Raw genomic sequence first — 20,082 nt, forward strand, 5'->3', positions numbered from 1 at the left:
GAGCAATTTATAATTAAATTAATCAGTAGATATTGTTGCTATGTGAAAGCAAGAACTGAAATTAATTTTTTTAATGAAATGAAAATTCAAAATCTGTAATTAATTATGAAATTAAATTAAAATTTCAAATCCATAATTACTTAAGTTCCTAATATCTACGGATGTCATTCATATTATAAGAGCAGTTATAGCTGAATTAATCACATGACCAGGATAAATTTTCAAAACGAAACAACAACAGCTATGGCCGTTTAAACTGCTAAGAGTAAACAAGCTGAAGGGAAGAGGACAAACCTTTAAACAAACATGATTATAACCAATTGTGAGATCGCTAATCTGACGGTTGGTTTAAATCGCATTGCAATAAGGTTTATAAAGTTTGCATCTGTCTGTTCTTTTCAATGGGAGGAGAGGAAGAGAGAGATAGGATGAAATCAGTATGAAAGCGAGAGAGATGAGGTGAAAGAACCCACTAGTGTGAGGGTTCAGATACACACATTTAGATCACATCAACACTTCAAAACACTGCATTTAAGGCCACACAATGCTATGTGCTAAACGCTAGCCTTCAATGCTACTAGCTTTGCATAGGCTTCAATGCAAAAGTGTTAGCTTCAGTTAGCTTAGCTCATGCTATTCGTTTACAAATAGCTTAAAAATGGTGCTGGCGAACTGCGCTTGCGCACTTGACAGTTACCTCCGGAAAGGGTTTCTTAGAACTTCCGGGTTACGGCTGTTACTATGGCAACGTACCCTGCAATACCTAGCCTGCGCTACACACAGTCTATGGCTATACACAGTTTACGCCCTTCATGTGAAATGGCGGCACATTTCACACTGAACAACCAAAAAGCACTCTTTAGATTCTTATCTTTATAACGCTGAACACTCTCACCTCGTTGGAGTGAGGTAAATTAATGTACAGATTTACTGCAATTCATTCAAAATGATGTTATTGCAGATCTTGGCGGATTTAAGCACTTAGTCTATTTATTCAGACAAAAACACAGGTGGATTTAACCACAATTCTTACTTGATCAAGATTTCACAATTCCCCCCCCCCCAAAAAATAGCGTTCGGATACTCTCTGAGCACCGCATTTTCAAGTTCATTAGTTTTAGTGAATTAAATGGCAAGAGCATTAATTAGCTAAGTTAATGGTCTCAAGCCGGGAGATTTAATAGCATAGACGAATTTGGAAGTGGAACATGCACCAACAAATCGAACTATGAAGGCCTTTTAAGAGAGAAGAAAATGACGAACACGCTCATTTCTTTCTTCGTGCGCTTTTCTAGAGCGACTTATTTTGTCCCGACAGACAAAATTTTAATGTTTTACTGCAGTTCACTTCTTTAAACACAACTCAAGTTTCACTACATTCATTCAACACACTGGTATGCCACAATAAAGTATCCAGTAACACAACAACTCTTTCTCTCTGTATCTAATCTATTCTTCTGGACAAAAATAGAAAAGATTCACAATAATATCTTGGTGTCATTAATTTTTTTTAAGCCAAATCTTTGCCAGCTTTCTTTCTCCACCATCTGTAATGAAATTAACTAATTTTATCTATAATGAATTTAATTATTATTATTTTAGCTCAGGTTTTGAGAGGAATCGATTCTTAAAGATTCGATGTTGATTTCTTTAAGTTGATCTGATTCAACTACTTAGAGTTTAAACTATATTAACGGTTCGTCCAGCGAAGGTTAAAATCAGTATATCTTAACGATTCTGTTCATATTACTTTGTGGCCAACGACAACATAAACAAAATGGTAATCTTATTAATTTTGAGCAAGGTAACAAGGATCTGGGGCTTAATTAGTTCAGCACCGATTTCAGCCGATAGAAGACCTTGTTTGTTACTTGCGTTTGTGCTGAAAAGCTGCCTTGTTGGCTGCTTGAGGGAATCCCGGAGCTTCGGATTGGTTGCTGAGATGACGTCTGGATGACGTCCTTTTGGGAGAGCCCTCGTGGTGATTGGTTGGTTGCCGGGTTACGGAGGAGCCTCGAAGTTCTTCTGAGAGAGTCTGATTTTGCAAGACTTTGAATTCTGCAGAGTAACAAAGCTTCGATGGAATGGTTGAGTTCTGGATGGCCCAATCTCGTGATGGTGAGCGTGTGAGCACAAGTTGGAGTGCTATTAACACGGTGAAAAGAAGTGAACGGCTCTTAGTGAAAGACCCATCTGGTTTTAAGCCAGTCGAGTTGGTCCATCCCTGAAGCGATTGTTCCAATCAGAGATCAGTTGCAGGGCTGGGCCACGCCCTGTACGTTTCCCCTTTTTGTCCATAAATTACATGCTTTCCGGTATCACGTGGGATACATGCTTGTCAGATTTGATTAATACTTCTATAAAGTTTCTTAATGCGAGTATTGTACATACTTTCCACTTTTCATCCATACCACTGTTCTGCAATTATCACACGCTTTCGTTCAACACTAAACTAAACATATCAATAGCTTTATCTGCTAAAATGGGTTAAAAACATTGATTAAAGTTGCAAGGTTACATTTTAACACCTCAAGCATATATAATGCATACAACATATTATTTGTGAATATAGTTGCCCTTTTATACTCATAAATGATTGTCTTTTGAAATCATCCAGTGAGTTTTGCATGTGCCTTTGTCTCTCATATAGAAGCGTTTTTCTGGAATTTAGAGAAAGGGGAGCACAGAGAAAACCCTGAGGTCAAGGAGGTTGTAAAAAGGTCCTGGTCATAGACCTGCTATTCTTCTCATTTGGCCGTGGCGATATAAAATTGTCTCTTTTGTTGACGGGATTATTAATTTATGTGTTAAATGGTCATGGGTATCACACATCTGGTCCCTGAAGTCCCATCAAACAAAGATAGTTTGTATCCTCCGGGTGAGTTAGGGTCTTAGCACTGCTTTTCTTTGAGACTCTTGAGAAGATAAGCCAAATGGGACAAGAACTGCTGAGACACTGAACTGACCCTGTATTAGTTTTACGACCACAGATGGCTGCGGAGGATACTCTTCAGTTTGTTTCTATGGAATGTGGTTGTTTCATGTTTGACTCCATAGTTTAAATGGTTCTGTTTGAAGACAGAAATCTTACAATTGTGTCTGAATTTTGCTATGCGTGCTGCTGCTATTAAAATTCACTAAACTAGCAATCAGAATAGCTATGCATACTGCTGCTACAGCTGCACAAAAGTACTTATAATTGCTATAAGCGTATTTATTAACAAGCAAACACAATCAAATAATGCCTATTTCACTTTGAAGAGTTCACAAAATCTACTGTAAGCCCTCTTAAATAAGCAAAGAAATAAAATGCCTATTTCACTTTGAAGAGTTACTTACCCCATGCTTTATCACTGAAATTTCAAGCAACTAAAGTACTTTCTGCTGCTGCTGCTATATTAGCAACAATAATGAGACTTCCTGCTGAAAATATTATTTCTAACATTGCCTATGAATGCTATGCATACTGCTGCTACAGCTGCACAAAGGTACTTAGAATTGTTATAAGCCCCTTTTAAATAAACAAAAAGCAAATGATGCCTGCTGTAACGCAGCTGCTTTAAGCAGGGACTGAACCCGGGTCTCTGGCGCTGTGAGAGTGTGAAATTACTCACAGAGCTACTCCCAGACAGTTAAACCCAAAAGCAGAAGACTTTGAAAAGTAGAGGACTTGAATCTTCAAAAAGTAAAAAAAACAATCTTTACTAGAGAAAGAACGTACAAAATAAACATAGAAAACTGAGCTTCCATCAAACAACACAAAAACACATGGGTCCAAAAAATACAAGAACAATCAAACCTAACTGGAGGACTGGCAACTGGATACATAGGAAGAATAGGCTCAAGACTGAACACAATAGCAGGGAACAGACTTATAAAGGGTCAAACACAGGTGTGAGGAATCAAAGCTGATGAGCAGGATACTGAACATGGTACAGGGCGATGGCGCCATCTGGAGGAGCTGTAGCAGGTGAGTTCAAAATACAAGTGCCATCTTGTATTATCGGAGGGAACATGACAAAGGGCTCAAGGAGAGTGGCCCCTGCAGGCCAGGATGAAAACAGCAATGCAGAGATGAGCCCATTAAAGGATCCCCTCCCCTAGTAATGGCTCCTGACATTCCCCTGACGGTCTACTTGGGCTTGGTGAAACTCTGAGATGAGAGCCTTATCCAAGATATCCCAAGGCGGAACCCAGGTCCGCTCCTCCGGGCCATAACCTTCCCAGTCTACCAGGTACTGAACCCTTCCGCGTACCCGGCGGTAATCCAGCAGCCTGTGGAGTGTACGCTGGCTGACCATCAATCATGCGGGGAGCTGGGGCAGATTTACTGGCTGGAGACAAAGTGGAACAAACAACTGGTTTTAATCGAGAAACATGGAAATTAGGATGGATTTTCATAGACTTGGGCAGGAGAAGACGAAAGGAAACCGGGTTAATCTTTCTGAGGATCTTGAAGGGACCAATGTATCTTAGAGATCAAAGTATCAGCCAGCAGGCATATCACCCTGCAGCCCAAGACTGGTTGCCCACTGAAGCTAAGCAAGGTTGAGCCTAGTCAGTACCTGGATGGGAGACCTCCTGGGAAAACTAGGTTGCTGCTGGAAGAGGTGTTAGTGAGGCCAGCAAGGGGTGCTCACCCTGTGGTCTGTGTGGCCGTCCTAACGCCCCAAATGTAGTGACAGGGACACTATACTGACAAAAAGCACCGTCTTTCGTACGAGACGTTAAACCGAGGTCCTGACTCTCTGTGGTCCTTAAAAATCCCAGGATGTCCTTCGAAAAAGAGTAGGGGTGTAACCCCGGCATCCTGGCCAAATTCTCCTCTCCACCAATAAACTGGTGTGTGGTGGGCATTCTGGTGCAATATGGCTGCCGTCGCATCATCCAGGTGGATGCTGCACACTGGTGGTGGTTGAGGAGATTCCCCCATCTATGTAAAGCGCTTTGAGTGCCCAGAAAAGCGCTATATAAATGTAAGGAATTATTATTATTATTATTATTATTAGAGCCAGCTTACAGGATTCCACACGCAGGGGAAGATCTCGGGTAGAGAGCCACAATCTTTGTCCTGGACGAAATGAGGGTCCTGCCCTCCTGCTTCGGTTAGTCTGCCTCCGTTGGATTCGGGCAGCACGGGCCCTCTTCCAGGAAAGTCGACAATGACGGACGAGCTGTGTGGCAGCTGGGACATCAACCTCTGGCTCCTGTCCAGGAAACGGGGGGGATCCATACAGACACTCAAAGGGGGACATGCCTAAAGAAGAGTGGTACAGAGTGTTATGAGCGAATTCAGCCTAAATTAATCGAGAGCTCCAAGTGGATTGGTTGTCAGCAACCAGGCACCTCAGTGTCTTCTCAGTGTCCTGATTTACCCTCTCTGTTTGGCCATTGGACTGGGGGTGGAAGCCAGAGGACATGCTGATGGAGGACCCAATGAGCCGGCCAAACACCTTCCAAAACCGGGACGTAAACGGTGACCCCTGTTCAGAAACCGTATCCTGGGGAAAGCCGTGGATTCTGAACACGTTTCATCAGAAGTTCAGCAGTTTGGTTAGCTGTGGGGAGCTTGGGTATGGGTAAGAGGTGACAAGTCTTGGTAATTCTGGTGGTGGTGGATAGATTTTATGTGTTTCCCTGAGACTGAGGCAAGCCTGTGACGAAATCCAGGGAGATGTGAGACCATGGACATCTATGAGTGTGAATGTGGCCATTTATGTATTAAGTTATTCTACTAATATAATCATGTGTATTTGCCTGCATGTATAGAAAACTGTTTGAGAATGGAATGTGCAGACATATGGTGAAGTACATGATAAGCACATGATGGCACATAATGGGACCCTTATTTTCATAGAACATAAAATTAAGGCCTCATGACTGCATCGTGATGATCCCATAACAAATAGGCAGTGGGTGCAGAAAGCCATGAGGGTGGGTTCTTGGCTCCTTGTACTGGGCGCTCACTGGACAGGCAGAGACAAAGGCCCGAACGTCTCTGTCTCTGTAACTTGGGCCACCAAAACTTCCTCTGAACCAGCTTGCAGGTTCTAGTGGTTCCTGGGTGTCCAGAGGGGAGGGAAGCATGTTCCCACTTCAAGACCTCAGAGCGCATACAGTTAGGGACAAAGAGATGCCCTACAGGGCCATTACCAACAAAGGCTGTTGTTGTTGGGCTCTCCTGACAGCTGTCTCAATATCTCACTGGATGGGGGCTATCACCTTGGATGTGGGGAGAATGGGTTCTGGGCAGGACTCCCTCTTAGGTGGCTCAAACTGCCTCAAGAGTGCATCTGGCTTGAGATTTTTGGAACCTGGGCGATAAGAGAGAACGAAATTAATCTGGTTAAAAAAGAGGGCCCAACAAGCTTGTCGTGAGTTTAAACATTTGGCATCCCGAATGTAGGTGAGATTTCAATGGTCTGTCCAGATGAGGAATGGGTGTTTGGCCCCCTCAAGCCAGTGCCTCCACTCCTCCAACGGCATCTTAATGGCCAATGTAGAAGATTTTAATTAATCAAAATGTATATTGTCAGGAATAATCGGTGTGAATGTGGCCATTTATGTATTAAGTTATTCTACAATTATAATCATGTGTATTTGCCTGCATGTATAGAAAACTGTTTGAGAATGGAATGTGCAGACATATGGTGAAGTACATGATAAGCACATGATGGCACATAATGGGGCCCTTATTTTCACTGAACATAAAATTAAGGCCTCATAACTGCATTGTGATGATCCCATAACAAATATGAATGAAACCATTAAACAAGCCTAGAGAACGAACAGTATATAAGAGAGTATAGAAAAAGAGTCTGGAGATTGCTCTGCAGAGTTCTCTCAGGTATTATTGTCTCTGATAATAAAATCTCTTCTGGCATCAAAATCCCAAGACTCTGAGAAAGATTCTTCACAATAGCGGCAGAAGCCACCACACCAACAACTCCCGGTTCCCAATGTCATAATTTCTCTGTGTAGGGGTAAGACGGCGAGAGAAAAATGCACATGGGTGAAGCTTGTAATTACTCTTACTCTTCTGTGACAAGACCGCTCCTACCCCCACATCTAGGCATCCACCTCCAGGATGAAGAGCAGCTCTGGGTCTGGAAGAGTTAGAATGGGGGCAGATGTGAAGCGTTGTTTCAGTGTATTGAAGGCATGGCCAGCTCCGCTGGTCCACATGAATGGCATGTTAGACTTATTTGTGAGTGAGGAGAGAGGCTCTGCAACAGAACTAAAATTTATTTTGAAACTCCTGTAGAAATGAGAGAACCCCAGAAAGTCCAAGACTGCTCGGATCTTGCCAGGATCCATCTGGAGGCTGCCCTTGGACACATGGAAGCCGAGAAATTAGACAGCTAGGACATGGAATTCACTCTTATCCAGCTTAACAAAGAGCTTGTGCTTCAGCAGCTGGGCCAGGACCTGTCTGACATGCTGAAAGTGTTATTGGAGGTTGCGGGAGAATATCAGAATATCATCCAAGTAAACAAACACAAAAATATTAAGCATCTCTCTGAGAACATCATTAATAAAGGCCTGGAAGACATCGGGAGCATTAACCAGGCCAAATGGCATTACCTGGTACTCGTAGTGGCCTGTCAGGTTATTAAATGCAGTCTTCCATTCGGATCCTGACAAGATGGTATGCATTCCGAAAGTCCAGTTTGGTAAAGATGGTGGCCCCCTGCAGGATCTCAAAAGCTGTGGTCATAAGTGGGAGGGGGTAACGATTCTTGATTGCGATGCTATTTAAGCCTTGATAATCAATACAAGGTCTGAGACTACCATCCTTTTCAACAAAGAAGAAACCGCTGCCGCTCTAGCTGGCATTCGCTGAGGCGATGGTGAACCTGGATAGCTACATCAATGAGGGACTCGAGATCAGGGGCAGAGTCTTGGAATGCTAACTCGTCTTTGAGCTCTGACGACAAAGCATGGTGGAAGGTAGCACTTAGGGCTCTTTGATCCCATCTACTCTCAGTAGCCAGGGTACGAAACTCTATGGCGAACTCAGCTGCGCTCCGGGTACCTTGACAGAGATTCAGCAGGTGATGATCCACACCATAGGCTCAAGACTGAACACAATTCACAAACGCAGGGAACAAACAGACTTATAAAGGGTCAAACACAGGTGTGGGGAATCAAAGCTGATGAGCAGGATACTGAACATGGTACGGTGAGATGGCACCATCTGGAGGAGCGGAGGGAATAGAGTTCATAATACAAGCGCCATCTGCAGTTCTGGAGGGAACATGACAAAGGGTTCAAGGAGAGTGACCCCTGCAGGCCAGGATGAAAACGGCAATGCAGAGGTGAGCCCATTACACCTATTCGCATGAAGAGTTCACATACCATCCATTTTTAGTCACTGAAAATTCAGTAATTGTAAGTCGCTTTGGATAAAATCATCTGCAAAATGAATAAATGTAAATTACGGTCTACCTACTGTTGCCGCAGCTAAACGCATAATTTGATTTGCTATGCATACTGCTATTAATAATTCGCTAATAACGCAATCTGAAATTCTATGGATACTGCTGCTACACTCCATGAAAGTACTAGAATTGCTGTAGCTCATCCATACATTATCACTGAAATTTCATGCAACTAAAGTACTTTCTGCTGCCCCTGCTATATTAGCAATGATAATTGGTTGCTATGCAGACTGCTGCTAATATTATTTCTAACATTGCATCTGAATTTGCTATGCCATTCTGCTGCTATTAAATTAGCTAAAAATTGCAATCTAAATAGCTATGCATACTGATGTTACAGCTGCATGAAAGGAATTACTATAAGCGCCTTTATTAAACAATGAAACACAGACAAATTATGCCTATTTCGCTTTGAAGAGTTCACAAAGTCCCTGTATGCCCTTTTAAATAAACAAAGTAATAAAAGCCTATTTCAATTTTAAAGAGTTACTTACCCCATGTGTTATCACTGAAATTTCATGCAACCAGATACTTTCTGCTGCCGTGAATAAAGTCTTCACTATCGCTGAACCAAGGTAACGAGTGAAATAGAGATGTGGCTCCTTTAACAATGAGCGCTCCCTCTTCTGAATTGCATTACAATGCGGCACGATTAAACGTATGAGTGGGTATATTATTTTCTGTTGCTCATTAAGTTGTTATGGTTACATCCGCTTGTTAAGTGGTGACGTAAGAAGTGCTGTTTCTGTGTCCAAGCCTCAACTCGCTTCACTTGAGAATACTATGTCAACAGCCATTTATGAGCACTGTTCATTCAAATTAAACATTAAAGCTAAACATTTTCAAACTTACGGTGTACACTACAGTCTCCATGCTCAGAGCGTCCCAAACACAAATCATTTTTATATTTATTTATTTATATGTATATTTTCATTGTCTGGCTATCTGGGATTTCGGTATGGAGATAAAGGTTAGGATTATAATTTTTTTGGTAGTATTATATCACATTGTGAGTGTATATTAACACCTTTTGTTATTTTCTTGTGGTATCTGATAGAGCGTTTGGATGCGGAAGCGGTGACGCGTGACATCAGACTTAGCAAGCGGATAGGTGTCGGCGCCGATGGCCTCGTCGAACATATAGCGCCTTTGCGCTTCGGTAGTCCCGAGTTCGAGTCCTGGCTCGTGGACCTTTCCCGATCCCCCCCCCCTCTCTCTCTCTCACCCACTTCCCTTCCTGTCAACCTACTGTCCTATCTAAATAAAACGGCAAACATAAATCTTAAAAAAACAACAACAAGCGGATAGGTAAGGCTTTTGACAGTATGACGTTTATGAAAATTATACGGGTTCACCTTGACTTAAAACTGTGAACAACTGTGAAACACCAACTGCATCCCAACCCCACTAGTGAGGTGTGCATCTGAAAGTGATCCGTTCGCAGTTAATGTAGAAGTGAATGCCCACCGAAGATATTAAACGCATTGATTTTGATGAACATTGATGAGATTTCAGGAAAATAAGGTAATCCCCAATTCATTTTACTGTTCTAAAATCCGCAACACTTGACGTTGTATTCTCACATACATGAACTAGGAAAACTGCTTGCTGCTGCAGCTAATGATGCTTCTGTTATATGAACAAGACATGCTTAGTAATTTACTCCTTACGCAAATAACCTGCGCATAGTTTTACAACTTGTATGTTGTCTAGTTTAAAAATGTAAATATGACAAGCGCAATAATGCACTGAAATCAGAGTGAAGACCATTTACTTATCTAGCTGTTGAGTTGTCCAAATGAAGTTCTTAGCAATGCATATTACTAATCAAAAATTAAGTTTTAATATATTTACAGTAGTAAATTTACAAAATGTCTTCATCATTACTTAATATCCTAATGATTTTTGGCATAAAAGGAAAATTTATAATTTTGACCCATACAATGTATTACAGGTGGGTGCTGGGGTCTTATCTATCGGATTGCAATGTACAGTATATCCATTTTGTTAATTAACATTACACATAGTGTGTGTCTAATTAGATTTAAGCCGGTCGGCGTGGTAGCCCAGGAACACATAGACATGTGGTCCATATTGCTCTTCGGAGCAGCAGCAGTACATATGTCTTGGCGATAGATCTGCTTGTTGGAGGGGGTTTTGTTCTTGTTTTGGCTTGTATTGTCCCTTCTATGTTTCCTGCTTTGTGGGGGGGTATTTCATGTATGCTATATTTGCAGCAGCAGTATTTCTTACATGCTCACAGCAGCATGTTGTGGATGTATTGGCAGTAGCAAGTCTCGGTACTTGCTCTGCCGCAGCAGCAGCATAGCAGATCTATTCTGCCAAGACCAAATACATTAACGTGTATAGATAGATAGCTATAGATATAGATATATTAGAGCGGGAATGACGGCTACATTTGTAAGTGTTTGCGTGTACCAGGACAGCTATATTCCTGCTTTGTGGGGGGTTATTTCATGTATGCTATATTTGCAGCAGCAGTATTTCTTACATGCTCACAGCAGCATGTTGTGGATGTATTGGCAGTAGCAAGTCTCGGTACTTGCTCTGCCGCAGCAGCAGCATAGCAGATCTATTCTGCCAAGACCAAATACATTAACGTGTATAGATAGATAGCTATAGATATAGATATATTAGAGCGGGAATGACGGCTACATTTGTAAGTGTTTGCGTGTACCAGGACAGCTATAAGCCCTCGGAGAGAACTTGTCAATCCATTTTGATGAATAACACAGAGGAACGTAAACAGGTGAACCAGTAAGAGAACAGCTTTACTCACATGCGACTTGCATAAACACAGGTTAGTATGATTTGCAATGTTGCCTTTGGAAAATGAACTGAACCAAGAAGAAAATGCAACATTGTAACAAATTAAGTCCCTGTTTTGGAACAAAGCAAATTATCTACAGTTCTGAAAACATCCTTAGTCCCTTTTTTTTTGTTTTCCTCTAATCATTTTCTATATATGTATTCAAGAAATACTCTATATGGTCTGCCTGTCATGTGAGTGATCACATCGCATGGAAAAGCATCAGTATAAAGGTAGCAACATAGCAGGCAAGCGATCACCAAACACAAGGACAGCTCTGTTGATCACCAGTATTCTGGACTGTGGAGTTTCCTGTTTGTGGACTTTTTAAGAGATGGGACTTGCAGCATTTTGGGACTCTTAAGGTCTGTTTGATGGTATGGTGCAAATGTTCTTTATGCTTTTCCAGGTTTTTATCCTGTCCAGTGACAAAAAGTCCTGATTCTGATGAAGCAGATCTATAATCAAAGGTCAATTCAGGCAGTTCTCTATATCTGAAGGTGTGGGCATCCCTTGAAGGCAGCTAGTATGCTATCAGTAACCATTTTCTAGGTCAAATGTAGCCAACCCTAACTGCTGTTTGACCTAGACAGGAAAGAGACCAGTTTATTGCTGCAGTACAGGCCAACAAGCTCTGGATTCCTTATTTTATTTATTGATTATATACTGTATATATATATATATATATATATATATATATAAAGCTTCTTTCAAGGACAATGCTCACCAGTATGATTTAAGTGCAGTAGGAAAAGAGCTGGAATCCGTTTCAACACACAGATAAGGTCCTGAGGTAGGTGCAAAAGGTCCTTAACAATCGGGATTTGGCAAAGTTAAAGGAACCTTGAAGTGAAGGTTTGCTCACTAGAGTTAAACCTTTTAGCAGACCTTTATTGTCTTTTACATTTTTGGGCCAGAAACTCAAAACTTTAATGGTAATCAGGTACTTCATGATGAACTGCATGTAGACAAATTAACTTTTCTCCACTGTGGCAGCCAGAGAGGGCCACCCCGGTAAAAAAATAAATAAAAAAACTTAGTGCTCTATTTTCGCTCACTAATTTAATACTTAATATACTGAAAATTGTTATTTAGTAGTTCTTAAAATAAACTTAAGATCAACTAAGTGTACTCAACTCAACTGCTATTTTGGGACACCATGAATGAACTAAAATGCGCTTTTAATATACTATCTCTGTATTTTAAAAAAAATGTATTTAGTTACCACTTGTAGTAGACTTGAACCCATCTTTCATACACTAGTACACTCAAGTGTACTACAAGTGGAGATTAAATACAGGGGGATCCCAGGACTGGAATTGAGAACCGCTGCCTTAGAATATGCATACTTGTCCATATGGTGTAACATATATTATTGTCAGATAATAAAACATGTAAACAAACCCATCCAGAGGAACCTGAGCCATATATAAGGACCAGAATATCAGAGATACTGCACTTGGGGGTGGGCTCTTTTGACTTGAGCTAGTTATCAACCAACCAGAACATTCTAGCATTGTAATTTGGCACAGGCAAGGCCCACAATTATCTTTTTTTTTTCAGCTATCATCAAGAGGCTTAGAAAGAAAGAGAGACAAAAATAAATAAATAAATGCACTTAGTGAGGTGAAAGGTAAGGGGGAGAGAGAGAGAGAGAGAGAGAGAGAGAGATATTAATGATCATCGAGTGGATTCATGAAGACAATTGTATTTATTTTTTGGGGAATGGTCATCGATTCTAAGAACACTACTATATCCTAACAAGGCAAAGTAGAAATCCAAGAGAGTGTAAAGAATGAGAGAAATGGAGATAGGGAAATAGAAGGGAGGGTGGCGGTTCTGGGAAGAAGATAGGAGAGTAGATTACTCCTGTGCTATTTTTCATTTTAAGCAGCTTGTTGACCTTTTGCAGTCTAGCCTGTAGGTGTAGTTTAGCTTCTGTGCTGGAGTATACTGTAATTTAGGTGGGAACTGAAGCACAGAGACGAGTGACATAGAGGGGGAGTGTGTCCGTGTGTGGCTCTGGGGCGATGCAAGAGTCTGGGCAACCGACCATCTCAAAATGATTGCCTCTCATGTGACTGCACTTTTATATGAGTGGGATTTACTGCCCTCCTTCAGTAGCAGCTGTGAAAGGACTCCCATTCAGGACGAGCCAACAGGAAGTGATGATGCTGTTAAAAACCATCAACACCATCAGAGAGAAGCATAGTATGTCAAACTTACAGTCCGAAACACAGCTGTCTTACCCAACAACTATGGCAGGCAATGGATGTAAACTGTAAAATATTACAAGGAATTCACAAGATCTAATTGGAGTTTCTTACAACATATGGAAAGAACATTTATATTTTAGTATGAAATCAGCCTTTATAGGTTGTTATAGGTTATTATATATTTAGTTATTGGGGGGGGCTTTGTTTTTGTTGTCATCATTATGGCGATCAGTGCTAGAACCATTAAACTTGTTGATTCACATTTAAGTATAATTATGACTTGCAATTTCTGAACAGGTGGGTCAGTATTATACATGTCCTCACCTCATTTCTATAATATGTAGTGTTTAAGCATGTTATATATTAATGTCACTTTTTTTGAAATCATGTAACTATTTATCAGTACTAAAGCTATAATTTTTATTAGACAGTTGGGTAACAATATAAATGTTGCATTGCTATATTTTCACTGATGATATTTCAGCGATAAATAAACAATTATTTGAGTCAGTTCTTTTCAACTGATTCAGCTCGAACTGGTCATCATCAGACTTACAGTACAGTAAAGTACTAGTCAAGGCGAATCAAATCAATTTTACTTGTTTAATGCTTTTAACAATACAAAAGCTGTTTACACAGCAACAAATGTGGTTGTCGGTCCTGTATTTCAGTCCTTTAATTTGGTTGCATTCACACACAATTTGATTATTTACAGGAGTGACAACCACATTATCTAATCAAATGTATGTCCTTATATTAGAATGATCATGTGACAATGAAGTAAGGGCTGATGAAAATTCAGCTTTGTCATCAAAGCAATGAATATGAATTACATTTTAAAATATATTCTCATATAAAACATATATTTTACATTGTAATATTATTTCACAACATTACTGTTTTTGCTGTATTTTTGATCGAACAAATGCAACCTTGGTAAGCAAAAGAGACTTATTTCAAAAACATTAAAATCATAATTATTCCAAACTTTTGACCAATAATATGTAAGTTTATGACCACAACTGTGTTATATAATTAAAACAAATAATAGCCAGATGAATACTGACCCTCTGTTTCTCCCAAGATTATTTTTTTACTCTTGTATGTTTATTTCTTTGTTATTGTTGCCTTTGGCTTGCTCACTAGGGGGCACTAAACTAAAGAAATAAAGGGGGCTTTGTTTTTGTTGTCATCATTATGGCGATCAGTGCTAGAACCATTAAACTTGTTGATTCACATTTAAGTATAATTATGACTTGCAATTTCTGAACAGGTGGGTCAGTATTATACATGTCCTCACCTCATTTCTATAATATGTAGTGTTTAAGCATGTTATATATTAATGTCATTTTTTTTAAATCATGTAACTATTTATCAGTACTAAAGCTATAATTTTTATTAGACAGTTGGGTAACAATATAAATGTTGCATTGCTATATTTTCACTGACGATATTTCAGCGATAAATAAACAATTATTTGAGTCAGTTCTTTTCAACTGATTCAGCTCGAACTGGTCATCATCAGACTTACAGTACAGTAAAGTACTAGTCAAGGCGAATAAAAATCAATTTTACTTGTTTAATGCTTTTAACAATACAAAAGCTGTTTACACAGCAACAAATGTGGTTGTCGGTCCTGTATTTCAGTCCTTTAATTTGGTTGCATTCACACACAATTTGATTATTTACAGGAGTGACAACCACATTATCTAATCAAATGTATGTCCTTATATTAGAATGATCATGTGACAATGAAGTAAGGGCTGATGAAAATTCAGCTTTGTCATCAAAGCAATGAATATGAATTACATTTTAAAATATATTCTCATATAAAACATATATTTTACATTGTAATATAATTTCACAACATTACTGTTTTTGCTGTATTTTTGATCGAACAAATGCAACCTTGGTAAGCAAAAGAGACTTATTTCAAAAACATTAAAATCATAATTATTTCAAACTTTTGACCAATAATATGTAAGTTTATGACCACAACTGTGCTATATAATTAAAACAAATAATAGCCAGATGAATACTGACCCTCTGTTTCTCCCAAGATTATTTTTTTACTCTTGTATGTTTATTTCTTTGTTATTGTTGCCTTTGGCTTGCTCACTAGGGGGCACTAAACTAAAGAAATAAATAATTATGGAATAACTGATGTGAAATGGATGTGGATGATGTGACCAAAATCTTGTACTACAAGATGGATAGTACTCGGGACACTATTGCAATTAATCTATAAAAAAGACAATATGCATTAATAAAAAAATGAATTTTTATGAAAACACTGTCAAATAGAGAAACAGCCATTGTAATTCTATATCACAGTAATTTTATGTTCTGATTTATTGTGAGGTACTAGAGTTCATAGTCATATAATTCTAATAAGTTACACCAGTGTTTCCCAACCTTTTTTTTAGTCGCGGCACCTTTTGGAAATTTTAACAAACTTGTGGCACCCTATAAAATTAAATTTGTCACAATATTTGAATTTCTAACTTCGATATGATAATTCGAAAAGTATAGATATTCGGTAAAACAGGGAAGGACTGTAGAATATAATGTTATACAGATATTTTTTAATATTATAAAAAAAAAAATTGTCCATCAATGGTGGCAATCAGTAGGCTAATTTCTAATGAAGAGACCAATTTATATGACAGATTTTAATGTATATGTAAACATTATTTAATTACCATTATAACTAGCTATCTCACAAATTGTTGCTCACTCAGTGTTTTTTTTTATTTTACAGTGGGGTCATTTTGGTGCAGTAGCACGAGATAGCTTGATTTCAAACTTTGAATTGAATAAAAAATGACAAGTAAGCAGTAATAAAATAAGAACAAATTAATAATGATAGCACAAATAAAAAATAACGACAGGCCTTCGAATGAAATAAATTGCTTTTTAGTTTTTCAGGTAGGTCTAACAGTAGGGTTCAGATATTTAACTTTTCTTTTTTGTACCAGTTATCCAAATAATGTTTAGTCCTGGAAAGCTATTATTATCAGAATATGCTGACATAACATAGCGGTTAGCAGATCAATAAATGAGAGGGCAGCATTACCAGAGTTGCCAAACCACACCATGTTACAACACAGTAGGGTTATTGCAGACAGAAACAATACTGTATTGCATAGATGTTTCCTGTCGGCTCAATTTTTGAGTTGACTTTGCTGTTCCGATTCGCATGAACGGTATATGAGTGGAGCTGAGCGGAGCGCATACGCATAGAGCGGGAAAATACGCAGAGCGTCACACCACGTGAAAATGAAACCTGAACGGTGAACTAATTTTCAGCAGCCGAAATTTCGGTGCATCTCTAATTATTGGCAACATCAGAAATGGATATTATATAATAGATGCTTTTTTGCACATTTTAGCAATTTAAAAATATTAAAAAAATATTTTTTTACACGGCACCCCTGCTCTCGACAGATGGCACCCGGTTGGGAAACAATGAGTTACACAACTGTAAAAATGACTGTGCAAGTTCTGCAACTATTAGCCATGAGTATGCTGTGACAGCTTTTTTTTTTAATACAGTGTACCATCAGAAAGTTACTGAATGGTGCAGCATAAAAGAGCATCCAGGAATTGTTAGTAATCTTAAGGCTATAAATATTGCAAGTTTGCAGACACTGTTCTAAAGTGATAAGGGTTGATATTTCACTCTAACGTGGTGTATTAGTGGCAGGCTGTGTATCCACTAACTACAGTACATCTATAAAATCTGCCGGCTGCAATAAATACCATTAAATGATTCTGAACAGGTGGGTCAGTATTATACACATATCCTCACCTCTGCTGGAGCATTGGAGGCTTTGACTCCCGCCTCTCAATCCTTTAGATTGTGCTGCCTCTAATGCGCCATTTAAAACTATTCTATCCTCAATTATAATACGGAAAAAATATATATATTTTCCCCTCAGCAAGCCCTTCAATTGGGAACAGATGTTTCTCCCTCCCCAGGAAATGACTCGATCCTTATTGACAGAGGCAGGCGGCTGTGCTTTATTAAACATATAAAAAGCCTCTTAAATGATGTGATTCAGAGGAAATATAGGCTGATATTCATTCTTTCAATTTGTGGCAAGCGAGTGCCGTTGAAATAATTACAGAGATAGAGTGGCAGCTCTCATCGTGCTGTGAAAATGTCACGTTTCAGACGCCGCAGCTCGAGGAGGTGCACCACCAACTGATCGATGGAAAAGTTAAAGTTCTTCTTAGCATGAGATGCAAAAAAACTTCCACTTTCCACATGTGAAGATAGAAAGAAGTACACATCCAACAATACTTTTCTGGCAGTATGGATTTAGCTAAAAACACCATTCAACAGTGAACATGCTCTCATCATTCTCTCACCTTCATGTCCTTTAAGACATATCATATAGCTTCAGAAAGATTGAGACATAGCTCAAGACAATATTTTATTTTATTTTATTCTATTTTATTTTTGGAATTTCCATTTGTCTACAGCAAACTGAACAATAACATTAGTGTATTAAAGGGTTAGTTCACCCAAAAATGAAAATTACCCCATGATTTACTTATCCTCAAGCCATCCTAGATGTATATGACTTTCTTCTTTCAGATAAATACAATCAGAGTTATATTAAAAAACATACAGGCTCTACCACGCTTTATAATGAGAGTGGATGGTAGCCCAAAAAAGTCCAAAAAAATTGAACCAATCCATTATAAAAAAAAGTCCACACGGCTCCGGGGGTTAATAAAGACCTTCTGAAGTCACGCGATGCGTTTATGTAAGAAAAATATCCATATTTACATCTTTATAAACCTTAATCTCTATCTTCCGCTAACTGTCGTACGCACGTTCACGAGAAAGTGGCGTTCAGCGGATGACGTAGGCATAGTGTAAACTCCGGTGAGAATATGCTAGTCTTGCAAGAAACAAGTTTTGATTACAACAAAGGAAAACCAGTGTCCTCTTGGCTTATATTGAAATTATATATATCTTGGCTTATATTTTTTTTTACAAATCGTCATTTTGTACTACTAATTCATTACCGGTGTTTTGTTTTGCTCTCTCCTCTGCGCTTCCATGTTTGTCACTTCCGCTTTCATTACCGTGTTTGCCTACGTGCTACGTCATCTGCTGGACGCCACTCTCTCGTGAATGCGTGTATGACAGTTAGCAGAATCTACAGATTTAGGTTAATAAAGTTGTAAATATGGATATTATTCTTACACAAACGCATTGCGTCACTTCAGAAGGCCTTTATTAACCCCCCAGAGCCGTGTGGACTTCTTTAATAATGGATTGGTTTTATTTAAATTATAATGGACTTCAAATTTTGGGCTACCATCCACTCCCATTATAAAGCTTGGAAGAGCAACAATGTTTTTTAATATAACTCAGACTGTATTTGTCTGAAAGAAGAATATCATATACACCTAGGATAGCTTGAAGGTGAGTAAATCATGGTGTAATTTTCATTTTTGCGTGAACTATCCCTTTAAAGATGATCCTAACCAACAAAAAAGGCACACATAAATTGAAAACACAGAAACAAGCTCAATAATAAAGATATACAAAACATACATTAACATCAATGTATCTGTAAAATATTTTACAATGCTATATTTGTTATTTTATCAACAAACAGAATATAATTGAGCTGTAACTTCTACGTGCTGATTTTCTGAATACTGGATTTCCTGAAAATGCTGGAAATATGTTCTGTCATTCAGAAAGAAACCTCAAAACAAACAAAACCTGATTGCCACTATATCTGAAGGACAGATTTCGGTGGGTATGGTCCTCATTAGCATAGAAATGAATATGATGCCAGATAATGAATATATGGCTCTTGATGCTTCACGAAAGAACTTCAGAGAGAGAGAGGATGAAGAAAAAAGAATGAGAGAGATACAGAGAAAGAAATAGAACAACTTTTATTTTTAATGGAGTGCTTGTGTAAGACATTAGCATGAAGAGAGAGTGGGTGTTTGAAATCTAGGCTAGGAAAATGGAAGATATTCTCAAGGTCAGCTTCAGAGAAAGAACAAATGACAAAGGGATAGAAGCAGCCAATCTTCCCCAGTAAAATCAAACAAAACAAGGCGTTCATTCATAAATAATGCAATATTGTCAACACATTTGTCTTTAAAAAAGGGGGGGGAAACAGGTCTGTTGTCAGACTCTGTTCCATGTTTTGTGTGTGTCTTGCTCCCCATGTGCCTTCCTATGCCTTTATTTGGTTAGTTTCCTGTTCCTGTCCTGATTAAGTTAATTTTTCCCAGATGTTTAATTGCTCCCATGTGTCTCTCGTCATCCCCTCCTCCTGTGTGTATTTAAAGTGTTCCCAGTCCCTAGTTCTCTGTCCGCTGTTAAACGTCTTCCTGAGTTTGTCTGCCTTGGTTCATGGAATTAAAGCCTTGTGAAAGTATTCACCAACGTCTCCTCGTTCCTCTATCGTGTATTGTGACAGAACAGTGGACCCCAAAACTGAAAGTGAGCAGTGACTTTTTCCTCGCGTTTGTTTTTCCCCGCCTTTTTGACAGTTTTTGTTTCCTGGTTTTTCCCCACCCCGCGGCGATGGAAATTGCCGCTCGCGTCGCC

The sequence above is a fragment of the Sinocyclocheilus grahami genome, unplaced genomic scaffold (assembly GCF_001515645.1).
Source record: "Sinocyclocheilus grahami isolate Dianchi unplaced genomic scaffold, SAMN03320097.WGS_v1.1 scaffold1143.1, whole genome shotgun sequence".
Lineage (NCBI taxonomy): Eukaryota > Metazoa > Chordata > Actinopteri > Cypriniformes > Cyprinidae > Sinocyclocheilus > Sinocyclocheilus grahami.